Here is a 24,090-nt window from a genome sequence, read left to right on the forward strand (position 1 = left end):
ACCACTTTCTTGCCTTCTGTAGGACACCTACAGAAGTCCTTGAGGAATCTCCCTGGGATTTCCAGGAGCTGTTCAGAACTCAGTTTGTTAACCACTAAGCCAGGTCAAAGGTAGTGGGGAATTCTACCAGGGTAACAGGGATAAAGAAGAGGAATAAATGTGAGCAATATTATGGAGGTGGAATCAATAGATCTTAGTGTCTACTTGGGTATAAGGAGTAAGGCTTAAGTATCTGCACATCTATTTTTTCATTCAGCTAAGTCCAAACATTGGTGTTATCTGGAATTCCTCCCCATTACTCAATCATCGCAAATATGATAGGTACACAAAAATAAATGTATTGAATGGAATAGAATTAACACACACAGTGCTGCACAGATGTTGAGTGGGGAGAATCAGGATGCATATCCAGGGCCATTGACTCCAAGGCTTTCCCTACAGCTTGTGGTCCACTTTCCATCCCCTGAATAATGCAGTCACAGAAGCCAAGGCAAGAGGCTTTGCAAGTAAGGGTGGTCCATCAACAGTTTTAAGTGCGGCAGCAAGTTTGAGGAGAAAATGACAAACGGATGTTAAAAATGGAAGGTAATTCCAGTTAGAGTTAAGGAAGGTGGGCTCAGAATTTCAAGGATTAGGATAGTAGTGGATGAAGGTGAGAGAGTAAAGGCGATGAATACGAACTACTCTTTAGCTTCCTGGTCAATGGAAGGAAAAAGGTGAGATATACTGCGAATAGTTCGCGAGTTGACTGCTGGCTCTACTTTCTACTTTTTTGAAATCTTAGAGTACCTAGAACACCTAATGTCATCTCAAAGGAAGTCCTTGGCCATTAGTCACCTTACTTAGAGCCATGTGGTCTCATCATGAGGTTGATAGGACCAGACATAGACAGCTGACAGGAGCCAGCCATTGCTAAGCTAACCAATATCCAATGGGGTGGCTTGGTAGAAGAGCTCTATCCAACAGAGGCAGTGCATGCATACTGACTGATAACTGGCCAACCACTCGTCCTCTGTGTCAAGGACGTAGAACTCAAAGACATCAGAGAGACTCAGGGAGCAATAGAGGTAGAGATAGAATGATCATTTTGTCACCCGAAGTCACTCTGAGTAAAGAACAACGGATATCTTCCCTGAAGAAACGAGCTGTCTAGAACCTTGGAATTTCATAGTATTTTTAAGTGTTTCATCCTCTGCAAAGCCTTGCTGAGATTCTGTCTTCCTTACTTGCCCTTGTATCCTTATGGAAAAATAAAACAACTCAACAAATGATTTAAAAAAACCCAAGCACAATTCTGTTTCTTGCAACCTGAAAGAACATAAACAACACGTAAGTCTGGAAGGCAGAGTAAGGTGGAAGTGTTGGCGTCCTTGCAAAAAATAATTGCAGAAAATTCTCACAGTGGCAGGTCCTTAACGAAGAGTCTCCAATGGCCATAGGCTCAATGGTCCTGTCTTTAGAAAAAGTGCAGAAAATTCCTGTTGACCCACCTACTGTCTGGAATGGTGCCGCCTCCCCTACTGAGTAGCTTTAACTTAAACGGAGGAAGACTACAGACAGCCTAAAAGTGCAGCCTCAGTTCCCTGCAGTCTATAAAGATAGCAGGCTGAGTCTCTCCATGTTAGAAAAGGGAAGATAAGCTAATGAAAAGGCAGTATTTGAGAGAGAAAAGAAATCAGAGAACTCTGGAATTGAAAGGTACCCTGGAGACTGTTATGAGCTGAATTGTGTCCCCCCAAAATTCATATGTTCCAACTGCCAGTACCTCAGAATGTAACTGCATTTGGAGATGGGACCTTTAAAGAGGTGATTATGAAGTCATATGGGTTGGCCCTAATCCACTCTGACTGGTGTGCTTATAAGAAGAGAAGATTAGGACACAGACATGACGTGAGGACACGGGGAGAAGACAGCCACCTGCAAGCCAAGGAGAGAGATTTCAGAAGAAACAAAACCTGCCAACGCCTAGATCTTGGACTTCCAGGCTCTAGAACTGTGAGAGCATACACTCTGTTGTTTAAGCCAGGGGTGCCCAACTCCCGGGCCATGGACCGGTACCTGTGCACGGGAACCGGGCCGCACAGCAGGAGGTGAGCGGTGGGCGAGCGAGTGAAGCTTCATCTGCCGCTCCCCCTCCACTCCCTGTGGCTCCCCATCGCTCGCATTACTGCCTGAACCAACCCCCGCCCCCCTGGTCCGTGGAAAAACTGTCTTGCACAAAACTGGTCCCTGGTGCCAAAAATGTTGGTGACAACTGGTTTAAGCCACTCCATCTGTGGTACTTTGTTATGGCAGCCCTATCAAACCATCTGGTCTAACTCTTCCTCTTGACTTCTGAAGAATCTGAGGTCCAGCATCACACAGCTCGTATCAGTTGGTAGGTCCAGGCTCCAGGGGTCCTCATTCTCAGCCCAGAGGACTTACACCAGCCACACCCCTGAATTTGACTTGTGTGCATTTCCAGAAAGGAGGGAGAAGGATGATGGAAAGAGCAATGACCAGAGTTGGCGTCTAGTCCATTATATGAAAGGAATGGATGGGAAAATCGTTCGCTGGTTTAATAGCATCTCATAAAATCCTATGACTCTTGGGCTGCCTTACTGATGACTTTTTGTTGTTTTCTATTCTACTTTCTGTTTGTTTTGTTTCTGTTGTTTTCTATTTCTACTTTCTGTTGTTTTCTATTCTTATTCCCATTCTTACTGGGAAAAATTCCTAACTGGGAAAAATGATTGGTTGTAGACATTCCAAAGTGACTTCAGCATGATTTTTAAATACATGAAACCATGTTGGACTAATGGGCCTACACGTAACCAAGGAGATCTTATTCTTTTCTTCCATGTTTACATCTCTGATCTGTTGATTGTATTACAGAACCTCCTTTGATGAGAAAAATCTGGGACAGCTGGGGGATTCGTGGTGGGAGAGTTTAAGTAATTTGTAATTCAATTTTATTTTAGTTTTAGTATCTGTTGTTGTCTTTTTTAAGCACGTGGACTTTTCATTTTTTTTTAAGGCAAGGGCCTCAGAATGCACTAATTTTCTCTCTCAACCCCGTGTTGGTTTCAGATGACAAGCTTTTAAAAGCACAGCTCTTGTTAGTTTTAGGGAAGCTTAAGACTCATTGTCTTGTCGCCTTCCTGTCCCCTGCTACACTCTTGTTGTTGCCACATCCCAAGGTGTTCTAAATCTCTGATTTCCCTCTTTGAGTGCTTGTCTCCCACTTATTTTATTTACAGATGAGGCCAAGCTTTTGAATCTGAATAAAGCATGGCGGACTGAGCTTAGTCTGTTGGTATCTCTGGATCATCCTGATGTTAAAAAAGGGGGAAATGCCTACAGGCTCTTTCTCAGAAAACCCATCCTCTTCTCCACGCTTCTATAGGTGAATTACAAGCTTCCCCACCTGTTTCCACTGATTGGTGTGATGGACGCAGTGCCGGGCATTGTACTGTGAGCCTGGTGGCTGGTGGCCTGGGCTGCCCGTCACAAACACCAACATATGAAGCTGAGACTACTGATCAAGTCTGCACAGACTGTCTGCGATTATTCTGCTCATGGATACTCCAGATCAGAAGCCAGGGGGCCGTGGAAACTGTGCTTCACGTTCATTTTCAGCAAATGGAGAGGAAGTAAAAACAGGCCTGATTCATAAGGACTAGTAAGGGATACAAAAGGTAGTGCTTACTTAAAACTAGGATTCAAAACAAACATTCTAATCAAGGATTTGACTTTGGCACCATAAAGTCATTGAACTGCCAAAAAAGATGTATTAGGAAACAAAATTCTAGTTTTAATTGGTGTTTTGTTTTGTTTTGCTTGTTTATTTTTGACAGAACTTTAGAGCGCCTTTTAAGTTCTGATCCTGAAATTTTTTCTTAGTTATGTGGTTACCAGCAAATCACATGTGAACTAATTAATATTAAGCCTTTCAAATTAGCTTTTTAATAATGATAAACAAATGCATTTTATTCTAATTAAAAATAGAAACTCTTCATACTGAATTTCTTTTATAGTAACTAGGTCCAGATGCAAAACCAATTGCTTCCACTTAATTCCTTATTAATCTACTGCTTTCCCCCCAATAAAGTGAAGTTATAAATTAAAGAAAGAAACTGTCTTCCTTGGATTTTATTAACCACAGGATTTTTGGGGAAGACAAGCAAAGTTCTCATTACTTCTATTTGCAATCACTTAAACCTCCTTGGAGAAGTTTCTTCAGTGCATGGCTCAACTATTTGGAACTCTGGAGAACTTTCAAGGAAAGAGAGCACAAGTGATAAATAGTTTGGAAATGAAGATCAAAAAGAAAGCATTGGGAGAACTGGGAATGTTTAGTCTAGAGAAAAGAAGAAGGAGTAGAGTCGTACTTTTCCTAACTGTCATAAACAGGACGAGGGTCATTCTTCTTTTTCACCAAAGAGTTAGGAAGAACAAGTGAATATAGGCAGGAGCAAAGCATTTAACTAACATAATTTATTTTAATTTTTTAAAAAATAATAATGGAATGCTTAGGGACTCAGGAAATTATCCTAGAATCATTTCAGAATACTATTCCACAGATCAATCTGGAGATTAAGAACACAGCAATACCTATCAGGAGGAGTGGAGAATTAATGTTATTCACATAACAGAGTCAGAAATACTTTCCACTGATAATTGAAATAATAGTGATGTTTACTTCCAACAGGAATTTAACATTCATCACACATTGATTAAAGGCCTAGTCAGCCTTGGGCACTGAAAAATTCATCATAGCGAACACTTGCAGAGGCTTGGTCTCTGAGCACTGTCCAAAGTGCTTTGCACACAGGAATTAATTTAATTTTCACAACAGCCGTATGAAGTTAGTGCTATTCTTTTCCTATTTTTGCAAGTGAGGAAACAGAGGCAAAAATAAAAATTAATTATTTGCCTGAAGTTACATCTTGAGGTTATAAAATAAAAGAGCCAAGATTTGAACTTGTACCCTTATAGGTTCTCTGAGAACAAATACCAGGGTGAGAGTAGACACAGATGAGGCTTACTGGGACAAACATCTATGACAGATAAAGAAGGAAGAGGCAGGAGGAGTGGGCAGGGACAGGCTTCAGACCGAGATGCAGGCGTGATATTTGTGAAAGGCAAGAAGGAAGGAAGGACTGGGTAGCGAGAGCCTCAGACTCCTGTGCAGATCTGGGAAAGCCTCAGACAGACTGATGGATGGGGCGTCCCTGGGTCAAAGTGGGAGATTCCCTCAGGCAGCATGAATGGTGGAGTTTCATAGCCTCCTGTTGCTCAGTCACGGCTGGGAGGAGTCTAAGAGAAGTGTGGTCTGCCACCAGTGCTGCAGGGGATCCAAAGAAGCCACTGGGGGCTCTGCCCCTCTCTCTTGAAGGGAGGTCTGAGTGGGAGGCTACGGAACCCAAGCTGTCTGGCACCAGAGTCCATGCTTTTAGTCATTCTGTTATGCTGCCCTCCTCATACCTTGAGGGTGTGCAGTGAAGGATGTAACCCTGTAGCAATGAAAGGCCTCAGTAGGAAAAGGGGACGCTTTGTTACAAAGATCTGGGGCCTCCACTCACACAGAGTTCAGTGCCTGCAGTGCCCCGAGGTCGTGCAGAGCGATGGCTCTGGTAGTAGAGAGCTGAACAGCAATCTTCCGATCCAAACACACTGTAGTTTTACCCTGAATCAGGCACCTTCATGTCATAAAAATCTCGTAAAACTTTTCAGCCAATATTTAAATATTTATTCAATACGTACTAAATACGAGGCATTGTGTTAAGTGCAATCGGAAATATTAAGATCGAGAAGCCTGAACCCTTCCATCCAGGGTTTACCCAATAGGGTAAATGGAAAATAACTAAAAATAACCATATATACATGAGAACACGTGAAAAGTGGCACAGATATGGTGCTGTGGGAGTTTAGGGAAGAGAGAGATTACTTCCTGCTGGAAAGATTGGGAAAGATTTCATGAAGGAAAAAGCAATGGTGTTCCTTCCTCAAATGAAAATATGAAATTAAAAATTTGAAGCTGTCTTTAAAATTTGTATCTGTCTAGCCCACCACCCTCACCCCAAGCACTGGTCTTTAGGAACTGGTGGGAACATATATCGTAGGTTAGAAAATGGGGTTCAGATCATAAGATTGAGAACAGGGATATTCTGGCCGTGGTGGAAGGTTGGAGAGAGATCAGAGATGGAAATGGAGACTTAGTGTGACTGTTTATCCCTTTATTTTTTGGTAGCAGTGTCTAATCTTTGAATCCATCCCAAGCTCCTAATTACACTTAAAGAAAGTGCCAAGTTTCATATTCACTGTATCCAAGCTGCACCATAAACGTACAATTTTCTGTGCACCCTTTAGTCCCCAGACAACACATTTCCTTTTGTATATTGTCCTGATGGCTCAATGGGATTTTTCCAGATTCAGGTCTCACTCTTATTTATATGGTGGAATCATGATTTAAAAGTACACTATTAATTTGTCAGAAGTTTTTCAATAATTTTTCTAAAACTGTACTCCTTCTGCCTTGCATTTTATTCACGTTTTCTTTTCTGTTTGTTTCCTCAGCTAAGTTCATATTTAATCGCTCTCTAAACTTAGAGCCATTTCATTTGAGAAAATAAAGTCCTTTTATTTTCTGACATTTCCCAAGGTGGCAGGGGGTCTGGGGTCTGGGGAATGTGTTTCCACCTCTAAGTTGGAGGAAGCTTTGAAAACACTTTAGCAAGTTTTGGATTCTTGTCTGATTAAAAGCTGCTACAAATAATAAGTGGAAGAAACAAAAATAGAAGGTAGATAGGTATGAACACGAGTGTTAAAGATGCTTCTCTATATCCCTGCTCTGTGATTTTAGGAATTATAGAAAACAAATTGCAACACTTTTACTCAGACTTTATATTTTTATTACAGAAGGCAAAGGATTTGTCTTAGAATACACGTTTGAGACCTGAACATTTCCTAGGTGTGGTAGTGTCTGCTTTCACTTGGGTAGTATAATTAGCTCCGCCACTGAGGGCTGGCTTCACTCCTGTAAGTGCCCTCCTTCCTGCATCAGGAGGCTTGCAGCCCTTCTAGATCATTCCCTCTGGAATACTAATCACTTGTCTGTCTCTCATCTTAAAACAAAACAAAGCAAAACATACAAACAAAAACGTCCTTTAACCCCACATCCTCTTCCAGCTTCTGCCTTTTTTCTCTTCTCCCTTTTGTAGCAAAATTCTCAACAGAGTCATCTATGGTTTCTGTATCCACTTCCTCACCCCTGCGGATTTTCCTAAGATATTCTTGTCCACATCCCAGAAAACTTCCATGTTGCCAAATCCAAGACTCTTTTCAAGGTCCTTCTCTGACCCAGTCCCTCAGTATCTTTTACCACAGCTGACCACTTCCTTTATTGGAACCTCTCATGTCTCTTAGTCTGTATTTACCTGGTTTTCCTCATACCTCTCTGGCAGTTCTTTGTATCTTCACTGATGAAGCCTCCTTTTCAGCTTAGTCTCTAATATGTTAGAGGGCTCCCAGGGCAGAGTTCCAGGCCCTTTTCTCTACCTACATTGTCTTTCTAGGGAAATAATCCTTCCTATCCTAAGGCTTGAGATGTCATTGATATGCCATGACTCCCAGGTTCTCATTCATTCCTGAACTCTCCTCTGAGCTCCAGACTTGGATATCCAATTTTGTATTCATTACCTCCATTTGGCTCACTAAGAGGTATGGCAAATATAGTTAATTTTCTCCTACCCTCCATCCTGTTCCTTCCCAGCCCTCCCAGTCTTCGATAATGGCCTCGCTACCCACTCGGGAGTTCAAGCCTTGATTTTTCTTTTTTTCTTCCTAATCCATCAGTGAGTCTGGTAGCTTCATCTTCAAAATAGATCTCAAATCCATCCACCTCGCCTTATCTTCATTGCTATCATGCTAATCCAAACCATGATCATCACTTTGATGACTGCAGTTGCCTCTGAATGTCTCCCTACTTCTGCTTCTCCGCCACGAACAATCCACTTCCACACAGCAACCAGAGAGATTTTTTAAAAATATAAATCAGAGCATGTCATTTCCATGCTTTAAACCAACCAGGTATTTCCCTTCCAAAAGCACTTAGAATAAAATGCACCTCTGTTCCCCAGTTTGCAAGACTCCAGTTAACTTGGCCCCTACCTAACTCCTTGTCACCTTAAACCATTTTTCTACCTCACTTCCTCTCTCCCAGCCATGTTGGCTGTCTTCTTGCTCCTTCAATATGCCGAGATGCTCTCCCTCTATCCCTTTGCTTATCTGGCACCTTCTTATTTGTCTCAATTTATACGTTACTGTTAGCCCCTTAGATCAAACCTCCCTGATGACTGTTCAAAGGAAGTGCTCTCTCAGCAGCACACCCAGTTCATTCCCATTAAAGCCCTTACTACAGGTTGTAATTATAGGCTTGTTTTCTCATTTGCTGTCATTCATCTCCCACAAGAATGTGAGCTCCATAAGAGTAAGGACTTGCTCTGTCTTATTCATACCTGCATCACTGCTGTCTAGAACAATGACTGTCCAGAATAGATGTTCAATAAGTATTTGTTGAGTGAATAAATCAGTTTTTAGATTATTCAAGCCATTTGGTTTTCCTTGATTGTTTGCCAGTCTACTCCTTGTAAAGTATCTGAGCATTACAGTATGGAACATGTTTCATTTGCAACTTCTGTTCAAAGAGGATATGGAACTTTAATAGATTAGAGGGAGATCCTAAACTTTTAAGTCTTAGCTTTTCAGCAGTATATCCCTTAACGATGGCAAAAAATCAAAGATTAAGTTATGAGAGCTATTAGAGTTTCACTAGCAAAATTTAATTTTTTCTATTTTCTGTCTGTTTTGTGAATTTCATTTTATCTGAATTTAGAATGTGAGCAAAGCTGTGGAAGGGTTAGGGTTGCTTGTACGTGATTTTCAATCATTGGAATTCTAAAAATGCTACAAAATTAACATTTTTATTTCAAATACATTGATCCCAAGACTATGTGATACTAACTCTTCTTCTTCTCAAGAATTACAAAATAAAGATGCTGATATGGAACTCATTGCAACAATACCTCGGGATATGAACTTGTATCTATGAAACACTGATGTAATGCTATGAGCTCATAATATAAATGGATGCTAAACCATCTGTGTTTTGTGACACACTGTATCATCAAAAAAATTTTGTGTATAATTCTAAAGTAAAAAATAAAACAAAATTTCAACTAACAGGTGTGTAACTTCAAACATACAATTCAGCAATTCTAAATCCCGACTTGAAACAATGCCTGAAACGCTGAAGGTCAGGTGAAGATATTACATTTAACACTCTTGAAAATGTCAAAGAATTACCTCTAAAACATAGGGAAAAATTGGTAAATTAAATATAAGATGTTGCAAATCAGGATAAAAGAGTCAATATAAAATACTTTTTTACTGGAAGAAAAGAAGAAAGAGGGAAGAAGAAAGGGCAAGGAAAGGAAGGCAGAGTTTGCTGAAGAGGGGCCACTCCTGAGTTACTTTAACCACTTAGCTCGGTCTCTTGGGCTGTGCACTCAAGAAAATGACGGTCAGTATTTACCTGCGTGTGCTTGGGATTTCCATGTTCTGCGCGTGCCTCCGCTGTGGAAAGCGTGAAACCATGATGAGGGCTATCAAGGCAGTCAGAGTTCAGCAAGAGGCTAAAGGTCGGTGTGGACTGGAGAAGCAGGAATTACTCTATGGACTGAGCTGGACTTCCGCTAAATCTTGTTGGATGCAGTGGATTTTGATAGAGACAGATGTGAGCAGTGAGGAGAAAGTGTGAAGAGAGACACATGCACAAAAACAAAATAAAAAAGGTAGAAAAAATAAGTTAGAATTCCCTATCCCTAGGAGAAAGTTTTAAAGGGTACCCTGATTGAAATGGAAACATTTAGAATAGTCATAGGAAATGATGGCGTGAAGCGGCTGTGGGTTTTAAACTCCAGGCTGCAGGGTGAGAAGGCAGTGAGAAGCTGGAGAAAACCTCAAGCAAGGGCGACACGAAGGAAGTGATGTTTTAGGAAGGGAAAGGATTGATGGCATAAGGCAAGGTGGGTTGCAAGGAGGTAAGCTCGAGGTCTTATCATGATGCCATTTCTGCAATAAGGTTGTAAAACGTAATAAATTAAAGATCTGCACTCTGATGATGGTAATTTTATTTTATTTTTATTTTATTGAAGTATAGTTGGTTTACAATGTTGTGTTAATTTCTCCTGTACAGCAAAGTGATTCAGTTATACATATATATATTCTTTTTCCTATTCTTTTCCGTTATGGTTTATCACAGGATATTGAATATAGTTCCCTGTGCTAAACAGTAGGACCTTGTTGTTTATCCATCCTATTCAACTAGTTTGCATGTGCTAATCTCAAACTCCCAATCCTTCCCTCCCCACACCCCCTCCCCCTTGGCAACCTACAAGTCTGTTCTCTATAATCTGTGAGTCTGTTTCTATTTTGTAGATATGTTCATTTGTGTCATATTTTAGATTCCACAGATAAGTATGGTATTTGTCTTTCTCTTTCTGACTTACTTCACTTAGTATGATCATCTCTAGGCCCATCCATGTTGCTGCAAATTGTATTATTTCATTCTTTTTCATGGCTGAGTAATATTCCACTGTATGTATATGTGTGTGTGTATATACATATATATACAGCACATTATCTTTATCCGTTCATCTGTCAATGGGCATTTAGGTTGTTTCCATGTCTCGGCTATTGTAAATACTGCTGCTATGAACATAGGGGTGTATATATCTTTGGGAATTATAGTTTTGTCTGAATATATGCCCAGGAGTGGGATTGCTGGATCATATGGCAATTTTAATGGAGATATAGGAGTAATTCCAAGAGGCAGTTTGAAGGTAATGGAAATAGACATTTATCAAGGGTTACGTGCTCTATACTTTACTTAATTCTCACAACCACCCTTCCAAATAGGTATTATTATTCCAATTTAGAGATAATTGAGTTCCAGAAACTTATTAAATAACTTACTCAAGGTCAGACAGTGAAACCAGGTTTGAGAACCAGCAGATTGGATGGGTGGTAGACTAGGATGAATCAAAGCATTTTCATTTGTTTGTTTTATAAAAGCTGTATTTCTACTTTATTTTATTTTTTTCTCCTAAGTCTGGGAGCCTAACATTCATTTGTATTTGATTGTATATCAAAGACAAGGGCTGAGTAGGTAATGCCCAAAGCTGAGAGTGATGGCCAGATTGGTTTTAGTTTTGCTTCTTCATCCTTAAAACTAGCATTTGGTTTTAGGTGAGTGAAAGATGAGTTCCTAATAATAATAAACAACCGTCTAATAAAGACTTATAATGAGGGATTACCAGCTGGTTAAGGCAAGCAGCCTTCAGTAGGTTTGCCCTCAGTGAGTTCCTTTGGGTAGCTGTGACCGAGGGGTCACAAAGCAGAGGTCTCTGGCAAAGGGAGGCTAGCCTGCACGTCTTCCACCCAATATCCTGGTGCTCAGTGGGACCAGGTCACCCACTTGGGCAGCTCTGAAACAGCATAAAATAAGTTTGCAACACCAGGGCTAGAGAATAAGATGGGCTGAGAGCTGAGGACACAGCACAAGTTTTAGATTCAGATTTTCAAACCTGGAAAACTCTCTTTTTTCTTTTTTATAAAGAAAAACAGAAGTTCACGGTCTCGTTTCATTACCCACCGGTGCTTTCGAGCCATGAACTTTCCCCCACTTCGGAAACTTCTCTGGAAAATTCATTTCATGCTTGTCTACTCCAGTAAAACCCTTGACTGAACTCGTTACAAAACAGGAGACTTGGCCGAGGGAATGTGAGAAATCACCCGACACGGCAAAGCCAGTTGGCATCCTTGAGAGCTGTGTGGGCTTTCAACTTCGGGTTTACCTGTCTTCTTGGACTGTGACCTTCTCCCAGCGGAGGGGGAGTTCTGATTGTTCCTGTGCCCAGTGACTGAGAGGGGGCGGTCACAGCACACGCATCACGTTCCTTGACACACTGAAGAGTGCCTCTTGGGATGAGGGGGGCTGTGGATGTCCTGACTTCAGGGCTCCGCACTCACCAGCATGTGAGAGGAAGTCTTAGGAGGCTTCTTGGTAACTATCAAATGTCTCTGAAAGCCTCAACTAGGACTTTTGCTCTTACAAGGTAGTGCCTGCATCATTACCTTATTGCTGCTAATGCTGCCCTTAAACTAATGTGATAAAACACCCCTGTCTCCTCTAGAGCAGATTTTTTCCCAAGGATCCTTACACGGATCCTTCGCCAGTCACTCTGCCCTTCTCCAGCACAGTTGTTTCTGAACGTAACTTCTTTTCTTAAGTTCTCACCCGATTCTTACCCCCTTTACTCTCAGGGGGTGATCCAAGTTCTTAAGAAAAGGGAGTATTTTCAATAAGAATTCATTGGGGGTCTTCCCTGGTGGCGCAGTGGTTGAGAGTCCGCCTGCCGATGCAGGGGACACGGGTTCGTGCCCCGGTCCGGGAAGATCCCACATGCCGCGGAGCGGCTGGGCCCGTGAGCCATGGCCGCTGAGCCTGCGCGTCCGGAGCCTGTGCTCCGCAACGGGAGAGGCCACAACAGTGAGAGGCCTGCGTACCGGTTTAAAAAAAAAAAAAAAAAAAAAGAATTCATTGGGTACCTGCTATGAGGCAGGAATTATGCTAAGTTTTTGGAACATAAAGACAAATAAGTTGTGATCTCTACCCTGGAGGGGCTTATAGCTGGGTAGAGGGAGATAAATAGACAGGAAAACAAGTAAGGGCAGTCAAACCATGTAGGTGAATTAATGCATAGATGTATAGGGTAAAGGGAGAGTAGGGGAAGAGTCATTAATTCCACTTAGAAAGCGGGACAAGCGTCACAAAGACCATCTGGGATGAACTTCCTAAATTCCCTTCTATTCTTACCATCTTTCTTCCTATCTTAGAAGAGGTGTCTAGTCTTTTCTAAGGCTGTTCCTTCAGATGGCTCTTAAAAATAAAGTTCATCTTCCAATATAAAAGTGAGGTAAAAGAACTGCAAAAATATGTAAAACAACAACATAGAAAAATTAAGAAAGAGAAAATACCTCCCATAACTCAGCCAGTTCCTTAACATTGCTGCCGTCATCCATTTTGTGTATTTTAATCTCCTTTCTCGTCCTATGCACATTTTAAAAATATATTTTATTTTTATTTTTGGCTGCATTGGGTCTTCATTGCTGTGCTCGGGCTTTCTCTAGTTATGGTAAGAGGGGGCTACTCTTCGTTGCTGTGCGCAGGCTTCTCATTGCGGTGGCTTCTCTTTGTTGTGGAGCACAGGCCCGAGGTGCACAGGCTTCAGTAGTTGTGACACTCGGGGTCCGTAGTTGTTGCTTGTGGGCTCTAGGGCGCAGGCTCAGTAGCTGTGGCACACTGGCTTAGTTGCTCTGCGGCATGTGAGATCCTTCTGGACAAGGGCACAAACCCGTGTCCCCTGCATTGGCAGGAGGATTCTTAACCACTGCACCACCAGGGAAGTCTCTGCACATTTAAATAGGTATAATCATCCCCCTGTAGCCATCTCCATTCCTCTACCCACTCCTCTGGGACCCGACTCCTTCCAATTCTACACCTTGACTGTCTTTCCCATTGGAAAGTCCCATTCACTTCCCTACTCACTTAAATCTCACCCATCCTGCAACACTGGAAGCCACCACTTCCTTAGCTGAGCTAGAGCTAGACTGTTCTTGCAGATTCTTTAATGACCCGTTAAGGAGATCAAGTCAATTTTCTTGTTGATCCCTTCCTTCTTTCTGCAACTTTTCTCCCTTGACTCCCTTAGTTGTCCATTTTTGAAGTTATTTTGGTTTTTTTCCCCTTCTTCTCTGATAACTCTTTCCTCCTCCATCTCTATATTAGTTCCTCTCCCTCTGCCTACCTTTTAAAGACTGGCGGTTCCAGGGTCTCACCACTGTCAGTTTCTCATCCCTCACTCCAGACTCTCCTGGGGCCCCTCCTATGATGTCACATAGTCACTGAGTACTTCCAGACCTGTGTCCCCACCCTAGACTTCTTGCCTGAACCTCAGCCCCACTGGTACCTTACTACTGGGCATCCTTACCCTGGCATCTCCAACTCAACAGTTACCAACTGGATTCCTCTTCTTACTTCTTAGCTTGGTCAAAAGTATTACCTCTTACTTCATCCACTGTGTCAGGAAAATGGACACCATCTTCATTTCTTCCTTCTTACTTAGGCACATAAACTCTTCCTACAAGTGTGTCTCAAATCCATCGCTCATTCTCGCTGCCACTTTTTAAAATCAGACCCTGACTATTTCTATCTGGTCTATTGGATAGCCTCACTAACGAAGACTCTGTTTTCCATTTCTTTTTACTACACTTTTTCTTCCATGCTATTTCACAAATTACATTTCTAGAATACAGATTCTTTTTAAAAAAATCATTCCTTAAAAAAGAATTAATTGGGCTTCCCTGGTGGCGCAGTGGTTGAGAGTCCACCTGCCGATGCAGGGGACACGGGTTCGTGCCCCGGTCCTGGAAGATCCCACATGCCGCGGAGCGGCTGGGCCCGTGAGCCATGGCCGCTGAGCCTGCGCGTCCGGAGCCTGTGCTCCGCAACGGGAGAGGCCGCAACAGTGAGAGGCCCGCGTACCGCAAAAGAAAAAAAAAAAAAAGAATTAATTAATTAATTTAAAAAAGCATTCCTTAAAATAAAAATTGTTGATGATTGTCCACTGCCTGCACCAAAATTCAAATTTCTTACATAACACTCAAGAGAGTGTGTCCTTGGCCCCCAGTCTACTTTTCCCACCCTCCCTTCTTTCCTGCTCAATCCCCATACATCCTCTGGTGTAGCCCCACGTGATTACTACGTGCTGCCCTGCTTCCCCAAACATGCCGTGGATTCTTACACCTCCCAGGACCTCCTGTGGTTTACCCTCTACCTAGAAAAGCCTCATGCATTTGTTGAAATCATATTCATGCTTCTAAGCCCAGCTTAAATGTCATCTTCTCTGTGAAGTCTTCCCAGACCTTGTTTTCTCCTGCCCCCTGGAAAATCAGTGGCTCTCCCCTCTGTGTTCTCATATCAGAGTGGTTCCCAAACCACTAGAATCAACTTTTAAAAGATCCCGTTGCCTGAGCCTTACCTCATATGTTACACCAGAATATTTCAGGGTAAGCTCTGTGCATTCGTAATTTTTGAAATCAGATCTGAGGTGCTCAGAATTTGGCAAGTTCAGATATTTATTCATGACTCGATGCACAGATTACGAAGAGTCATCAAAGAGAACAAGACTTACTTTATTCTGGGATAGCCTGGTTCTGGAACAAGGAATTACCTTCCTGGCTAGTTAGATTGTCTCCAGGGTCTCTGTCCTTGTCCCAGAAACTGAGGTTCTTTGAAAAACCAAAGAAGACAATGGACGAAGTGATCTGCTGTGGTATTCGCATCTTGAGAAAATTACCAGGGTACTTTGGAATAGAGTTCGGACATCCCATCCTGCTGTTCTTTGGTTGTAACATTTTAAATCTCCTCTCTCCCAGGCAAGTGTATGTGTCAGAATCTCTCCAGTTCTACCAACGTACCTACAGACAAGACTAAATGAATCGAAATGAAGTGTTCTCTGCACCACTAAACTGGGGTCTGAAGGTAAGTCTGCTGAATACATTAAAAAAAAAAAAAGATAGTATAACATTTGTAAGTGAAATATTCTCAATGCTCACAGTGAAGTTTTTTATGGTTCAGATGGGAAGTAGTGTAACAACTTACAGTCTGTCTTGGAAAATCAAAAAGGTTCTCATTTGAGAACCACTGCAATAAGTTTGCTATTACTGGGATGGACAGGAAATCAGCAAGTTAATAGAAATGTTTTCTTGGAAGCTTAAATTTATTAAATAACATTTAACTATGATTTGTAGGAGTTTTTAAATTCTAAAATTCTTTCCTGTGTCACCGAGCCCAGCCATCGTCCTGACCCTCAGGGATGTTAAATGATGAAGTATTTGTATGTTTCCTGAGTTGGGTAGTGCCAGAGCTCTCCACTCTTCCCACACACACCTGCCCTTTGCAAGGATGTGCACACACCACACACATGTGTACAGGGACGGATGTCCACGCCCACAACAGCTGGCCTGTCTACAGCCTGGGTCTCGAAGAAATCTGACTTTTAAGGTTGCTGTTTCTTTTCTTTTAAATCATGATCTTACTGTTGAATCCAAAGCTCAAACAAACATGATATCAGGGAAAGTCACAGCAGGGTAGTTTACGGAGATTAGATTTCTTTAAGTTACCAAAACCGTGAGAGCAGGAGGTCCTTAAAATCAACAGTTTATAAGCTGAATCATGCTCATGTTTTTGCTCCTTTGCTTAGAAAAACAGTATAGCAAGGTTGACCTAAAACTGGCTAGCAGTGCGTGGCACAGTTGGAGAGAAGCGTGCAAACACTAAGTAGCGTCCGAGGAAGGCTCCTCCTGCCTTTTGGATCTGTGCCAGGCTGAAGTTCTGAGGCTCTGGAGAAGATCCTTTTCTTCACTCACAGAAAAACATTTATATAAGAACAGTGTATTAAATAATATTTTTATTTAAAGGTTTATTTTAAGTTCCACTGTTCTGAACCCTAAAAATGAGCATAGGTGAATAGACCTGCCACCGATCCCCTACTGGCAAAACTGTCTCTTTACTCTTCGAAGTTCAGTTGAATACAGTGGTTCTCAAAATACAGTCCCCAGACCTGTAGCAGCACTCCAGAACTTGTTAGAGAAACAGATCTCAGGCCCCACCCCAGACTTGCTGAATCAGAAACTCTGGTGTGTAGGACCCAGAAATGGGTGCTTTAACTGGCCTTCTAGGTGATTCTAATGCAGGCTCAAGTTGAGGACTACTGGATTCATCCAGTTCACTCTGTGAAAAACCGACTGGTGTTGAATATAAGCCAACCATATGCCGTTGCTTACTGATAACATAGAAAAACCAATAGAGTGTCCAGAGCACTCGAGCCTTATTCCTAACATTTTTCTCAAAGAAAAGGGAGTAATGCGGGGATGAAGAAAAAACATGTTTTTCAACCAAGTCCCATTGATGTAAAAAGTGAAAAAATTAATTTAGTGTCACATAAAGGTACAAAAAATAAGCCCACTTAGATTATCTTTTTGTTCCTTCCAATAAGAAATAGAACATGTTCAATTTGCCTTTTTTTCCAGTTAACTATGAGGAACAAAAGACAAAGCCAGGAAAAATAACTGTTTTTTATTGTGCTTAATTAAAGGAGAGATACCAGATTCTACAGAAGAGCTTATTTTCTTGAAGGGCAAAGGCTTTCCCTATATTTCCTTACGCACTTAGCGTACTCCTTAGTCTGAAATAGGTATCTAATAAATATTCATTAAAATTGACAGAAAAGGCAAATAGGGGAAAAGGAAAAGAAGCAAAAAAGAGAAAAATAGAAAAACATCACAGGGAGAAATATAAACCTGAGACAGAAAAAGATAGAAACATCTACAAGAGAAGGAAGACACCAGGCAGAAAATAGGAGAAAATGACAGAGGTAAAAAGAAAAGAGATGATACCCTGAGAAACAGAGAACTAACCTGATTTATCTATTATATAAATAAGGCTCATGAACTTCAAATGCAATGATCTAGCTACTCAGGCGTGCAACCGTTTCCCTTTTAAAAATTATTTCTGAAACTCTTTGTCCCAAAATGCTGGCCAAGTTTCAAGGACCAAGAAGCAGACTCTTAGGGACACAGGGTTCTACCTAAAGAAGGAACACCTTTTGTCAAGAAGAGATACTTGGATCTGAGATGAGTTGCTTGTGAGGCAGTGAGCACCCCGTCACAAGGTCACAAGCCAAGGAGGACAGGTGACAGATGCTACGAGGAGCGTGACAGATGCTATATCAAAAGAAGAGGGGGAAGGGGGAGGTTGGTTCTTTCAAAATCTTCCACTTTACTGAGAATGTTTCTCAGAGTTTCAACTCATAGCTGCTGTTTCACAGATAGGTAAGCATGGGAAACATGGCTCAATGGACCAAAGCCTGTGAATTCTCACCTTGAGCCAAAATTCACCTTAACCTCTGAACCAGTCACTACCCTATCTCATGCTTGGTTTCATCTCAGCAATGAGAATATGACCTAATAGCAGACAGTGCAGATAACTAAGAAAAGTGGTCCTGAGAACTTAAAAAATGCAAATGCTCAGTGATTACCCTTTAAAATTTGTGAGTAGTGCTTTATAGCAATAACTGAATAGTTCAAGAACAGCTGTAAGCAGAGTTGGCCTAAGGGAAAAACATGATCTGACTTAAGTGTTGGCAGGAGACATTCTACTCACTCCCAAGGAGGGACCTACTTGTTCGAGAAAAGACATCAGAAATCATGAACTACCACAGCACACAAAAACAGAGCTGGTGGCCACATCTTAAAAGTCAGAAATGATGATCCAACTCTGGAAAATGGTAGTTTTTCCAGTTAGTTCTTCCATTCAGGAAAGCACCAGCCCCTCCATACAGCTTAACTGGATACTGGCCTTTCAACCTTTCATCTCAGGCAATAAACAAGAGAGAGCGATGAGGAAAGACAACCCACACTTCCATTGTCATTAGACATTATACATTCACGTCATCATACAGTTGTTCAAACCCAAAGAATGTACAACACCAAAGGTGAACCCTAATGCAAACCTTGGTCTTTGGGTGATAATGATGTGTCAGTGTAACTTCATCAGCAGTAACAAATGTAGCTCTCTGGTGGAGGAGGCTGATAGTGGGGGAGTCTGAGTACATGTGGGTTATAGGGGATACCTCCATATCTTCCTCTCAGTTTTGCTGTGAACCTTAAACTGCTCTAAAATAATAGAGATAGTGAGAAACTACATGAGACATATATTTGTTTCATATACACGTGTAAAGATGCAAGTATGTCCACATGGGGACATACGCTATCTTTCAATCTCTATGAAGAAACTCCTTCTCTGCTGTCTGGAAAGTCTTCTTTTGAGAGGGGCAGGCCTGGATGTATGTGCATCTCGTTGGTCCCCTTAGCGCTTCACTGCATGTCTTCAAAGCAAAGCGTCTTGGGGCAATTTGAATCTTTCCTTGTGCAGCACTATCCTACCAAGTATGATCATTCTTGAATCAACTGAGCTAAGTGGACAAATAATATCTTAGCTTCCATGTGAGTATTGTTTTATCAATAAAATAGTGGATTTTATAGCATTTTCTACTAATCAAATTGTTACACCATTAAAAAAAAATCAAATCAAGGGAAGAAGCAAGAATTTGATTATAAGGCTGTGAAGACATGATTACACAATTATGGCCTTGGGTCAAGGCTGGGAGGCAGTTCTTTCTGTGCTGGCAATGAAGGCTGATTTATGATGAGTGCTCAAAGTCGTGGTATTCTGGAGCAAAGGGAAGGAGGATACAGGTACAGCCCCTTAGCTGTGCCCCTGATCCTGGCATTTGGAGTTCCTTCCCCACTTGAAGAAAATACGGAGTTGATTTTTATCAGGACCTACCGTTAGGTATCCAACATAGCATGTCTCTTGTATTTCTGAACAGACTCTGGCAGAATGCAAAAGAGAGAAGAGGCCATCTAATTAAGTACCTTGTGCATAGAAAAATAAAGTGGAAATTAATGTGTTTATGCAGTGCAGGTTGTTATGAAAACACATATCACTTTTTTGAGATCACATTCTTCTCTTGCCTCATAAAAGTTAAGAGAACTAGCATTTATTGAGTACCTATCAGGAGCTAATTATTTTATAGACATTATTTCCTTAAATGTTGACAACTAAGCCAAGTAGATATTATATTGCTCCCATTTCCGGGTGAGGAAACTAAAGTCAAGAGGATAAAACACTTGGTCAATGTTATCAGACAGTTGATGGGAGAGCTAGGATTCAAAGTTATGTTCAGTTACAAAACCAGAGTATTTTTCTATCACATGTTGTTGCACCATTTTTCTAGAATTATCATTTTGGAGTTCTAAGGGGACTTCTTTCATTGCTGGTTGTCAAAAAAATAACAATTACAGACATACACACACACACACACACGCCTATTCATATATGTGAAAAAATGAGATACAGTGTAGTGTGGTGGTAAAGGGCATGAATTCTGGAGCAAAACTACTGGGGTTTAAATATCTGACTAGCTGTGTACCTCTGGGCCAGGTGCTTTGGCACTCTCTGACTCATTTCCTATTTGTACAACAGGGATACTGATAGTGTAATAGTTAAGAATGGTGTTTGGAACATTTTAAGCACTTTGCAAGTATTAGCCAATACTGTTGTATCAACAAGGGTAGAACTCTTGAGTAATATTTTTCATTCAGTGCATCTTGCTGGAACCATGAAATTTAGTGCTAAGGAGCTGAAGATTAAAACTGAGATAGATTTATAGACCAATTAGCTTCATTTCTGCTCCGTGCCCACCGATTTCCTAACACCCCTCAGCCATATCAGTGAGGATCGTGGGCCAAAAGGGCTTCCTGAAATAGAGTGATTTTACACTCGCTACAAAACACCATTTCTTGAGGATCAGACAGTAAGTTAGTCATGAAATGGAATTTGAGCCTTTTACCATTGTAATTAAAAATGCTGATTTCATAGGCCAATGTTTATAGCAGCATTATTCACAACAGCCAAAAGATAGAAGCAATCCAGGTGTTCATTGGCAGATCAGTGAATAATCAAGATGTGGTATATGCATAAATGGAATACTATTCAGCCTTTACAAGGAAGGAAATTCTAACACATACTATAACATAGATGAAGCTTGAGGACATTATGCTAAGTTAAATAAGCCAATCACAAAAGGACAAATACTATATGATTCCACTTATGTAAGATACCTAGAGTAGTCACCTTCAGAGACAGAAAATAGAATGGTGGTTTCCAGGGGCTGGGGGAGAGAGGAAATGGGGAGTTATTATTTAATGGGTACAGAGTTTCAGTTTTGCAAATGAAGAGATTTCTGCAGATTGCTTGCACAACAATATGAGTGTACTTAAAGCTACTGAACTGTAGACTTAAAAATGAGTAAGATGGTAAATTTTATGTTCCATGTATTTTACCACATTTAAAATTTTTTTTAAATACTGATTTCCATCAAACCAACTGTAGCTACCACAGTGGCCACCAGTTAGGGGAAGGGTGTTCCATTGTTACTGATCTATAAGATCTGATGAAATTGTTAATGCTTTTTCCTGTCAGCAGCCAATCTCAGTGACAGGCTGCAGCTGCTGTCTGTGCTCTCCAGTCCAAACAAGAGTCCAGGTCACCCACTCTTGGCCTCTGATTCTTTTCTAGGGGAGCTACAAATATGAATGCACACGTGTATCCCTAGGTGGTCACCCTATTGAACCCCTTTACATAAGGGAGAATAAGGGGCAGCGCTAAAATCTTCCATATAGGTCAGCTGTGTTATATCACACGCCTGTCAGATGTAATGTTTGTGTTTCTGATGCCATCGGTGGAGCTCTAGGCAACATCCCATGGTCTCTGTGTTTGAACTCTGTGTCTTTGCATGCTCTGTGAACATCAAGTCTGCATTTGGAACCTGGGCTATTCCCCCCAAGCAGGGAATGCTTGAGTCCCTTTGTTAATTAGGGCCACTTAGATTTCTCTGATCAGTGGTTTCAATGTGAGTATTTTAGATTAGATTTGCTGCCTGTCGATTCTTTTAAAATGTGTTTGAGTTTCACAAGTATGTGTGAATCTTGGATCTTTTATTATTCCCAGTTGGAAAGGAGGAGGGGGGAGGACAAACATTTCATGTTTCAGCACAAGTTAGAGCCACTTTCAAGTCCAGCATATTAATTAACTAACAGATGATTATCCTTCATAATAGTAGTCTAGTATAAATAAGATTCTACTTATTTTACTCATAATTATAATAAATTCTTTATGCTTCCTTCTCTGACTGCTTCCACACTTCCACGTGTGTGTGTAAGGCTGTGTGAGACGAAGTGTGTGTGTGTGGTATATCTATTATGTGGCATCCTGAAATTTGAAACAAGGGCAACTCATACTATTGAAAGAGCAGAGACTTTTGTTTCTGAGACCTACGACACTCCTACAAGCTTATGTCAAAAAGCCAGCTGTCCAATAGCTTATAGAAAACAAGCTTTACAGAAAATTAAAAGCAACGTGACAGTGTTTTACCCTGAATGTCTCTTGATTCAAACTCTCTTGAAAAGTAGAGGCCAAGTGCCACCTGTTACTGGAAGGAGGCCATGTGACCTCCGAGCAGACTGCTGCCAGGGAGGTTTGGCCACATCTGTGATTTCCATCAGCTACCACCTTCTTTGGCCCACGAAGAGACTGGGGCAGAACCTGGTTAAGGAGCGGAAGTTGCTTTCAAAAGACTGAGATGAAAGAACTGCTGGGATCAAATGGTGATAACAATGACTGATTCTCTTCCGCACAATCCTAAGAACTGACCCGTCCTTGACCTTCCAGAATATCAACCTGTCAGGACCGTGGAGAGAAGCCACAGCAAATGGTGCGACCACTGGGTGTGATCTGTTGGTCTTGGTGGTAAAAACAAAGTGACTCTTCCTCTCTTTCAGCCCCCAGACTCTCAGGTACAGTAGGACACCGTCAGGACTGAGCCTGTGCCCTGAGAGAACTTGGATGGCCTGACTCAGAAACCAAAAGTGGGCTTGGCAGGAACTATCTTAGCAGGGATCACAGACTTAAAAGAAGGGGGAGCAAGAGCTTTAAACAAAGTTTCCCTTTGCGTTCCGCCAAGGACAGGTGTTTGCTTTGCTCAAAGAGAGATTTCACAGAGTGATTTCATGCATAGCAAAGAGCAGTAGTAGGATTTTTCGGCTATTATAGCTGGGACTGACTGACACCATCAGGGCATTATCACCCCAGTGGTTTTCTACGAATATGATATTAAACATGTACGTGTGTGTGTGTGTGTGTGTGTGTGTGTGCGCGCGCGCGTACACAATGCCTGAATCAGGTAAAACCACCACCCACCATTTCCCCAGCATTCTTGGGTATATTTGCAATATTAGGGCAACTCTCTTATCCTCTGGTTATTAACTATTAACACAAGTACTTTATTCACAACATCTCCTTTGATTTTCGTTACAATGCTATGAGATAGGCATTATGTCTCCACTATATAGATGGGAAAACTGATGCTTAAAGAGGTTGAAGAACATGCTAAGGTGGCATAGCCAGGAAGTGGCAGAGGTGGGATCTGAGCTGAGGAAGTCCAGAGCTTTGCTCTCAATCCTGCTCCCACAAGATAAGTAGCACACGTATCAGCTGCACAAAGTCACTAAAGAATCCCAGGTGAACATCTGCAAAGCCCATTCACTAATCTTCCTCTCCTTTGCAGAGCTGACCCACAAGCACGAAGTGTGGCATTGCCTCCCCTGCCACCTCAGCCAGTGTCCCTCTGCTTATGCTGATTTCATTCCTTTCCAATATTAACATTGGACCTACCTTCTTTCCATGACCCCGATGGCCAACCCTCCCAACAGCATGTCCTGAATAATAGACTCAGGTGAAAAGTCCTCGCCCATCTTTCCTAGCAGAATTGCTGTCCCTCTGTGGACTCCTCAAGAGGCGCCGTCTGTGCAGCCAGAACTAACCGCCCAGTCTCCTCTTTAACCAGAGTTCCCAAATATCACATCCTCTTGACAGCTACATACAAAGGAGGCAAAGTCCGTTTTTTAGCTGTTGATCACCAGCTTACTCTTTCTGCTGTCTCCTGGATTTCTTTATCCTTTCTCTTCTAGCTCTTCAATTGTCTGGATTCTTTAAGAAGCTGCACTGTGTTGCTGTGTTCAAGATGATAGATGATAGATCGATAGATAGTTAGGATCTAAATAGATAGAACAGGGCATGGATAAGTATTGTATGTGTATGTATATTATTGATTTGGGTTCCCCCAGAAGCAGACCCTGAGATAAGGATCCACATGCAGGTAGGGAACACTAGCAGGAGAATAAAGATGTGAGAAACAGGGAAGAGAAGAAAACTAAAGGAGAATAATCGAACAACTTCCCATTGAAGGCAAAGGGAACCTAATTCCTCTGGGGGATTCTGGGAGACTGTAAAACTTCTACTCA

The 24,090-nt window shown here is 41.6% G+C and overlaps 1 pseudogene; it reads right to left on the bottom strand.

Moving 5' to 3' along the window:
• LOC132527955 (52 kDa repressor of the inhibitor of the protein kinase-like) overlaps positions 1 to 23,541 on the bottom strand; it is a 44,684-nt pseudogene extending 21,143 nt beyond the window's left edge.
• Between the last annotated feature and the right edge of the window lie 549 nt (positions 23,542 to 24,090).

This window comes from Lagenorhynchus albirostris, chromosome 10 (assembly GCF_949774975.1).
Source record: "Lagenorhynchus albirostris chromosome 10, mLagAlb1.1, whole genome shotgun sequence".
Classification (NCBI taxonomy): domain Eukaryota; kingdom Metazoa; phylum Chordata; class Mammalia; order Artiodactyla; family Delphinidae; genus Lagenorhynchus; species Lagenorhynchus albirostris.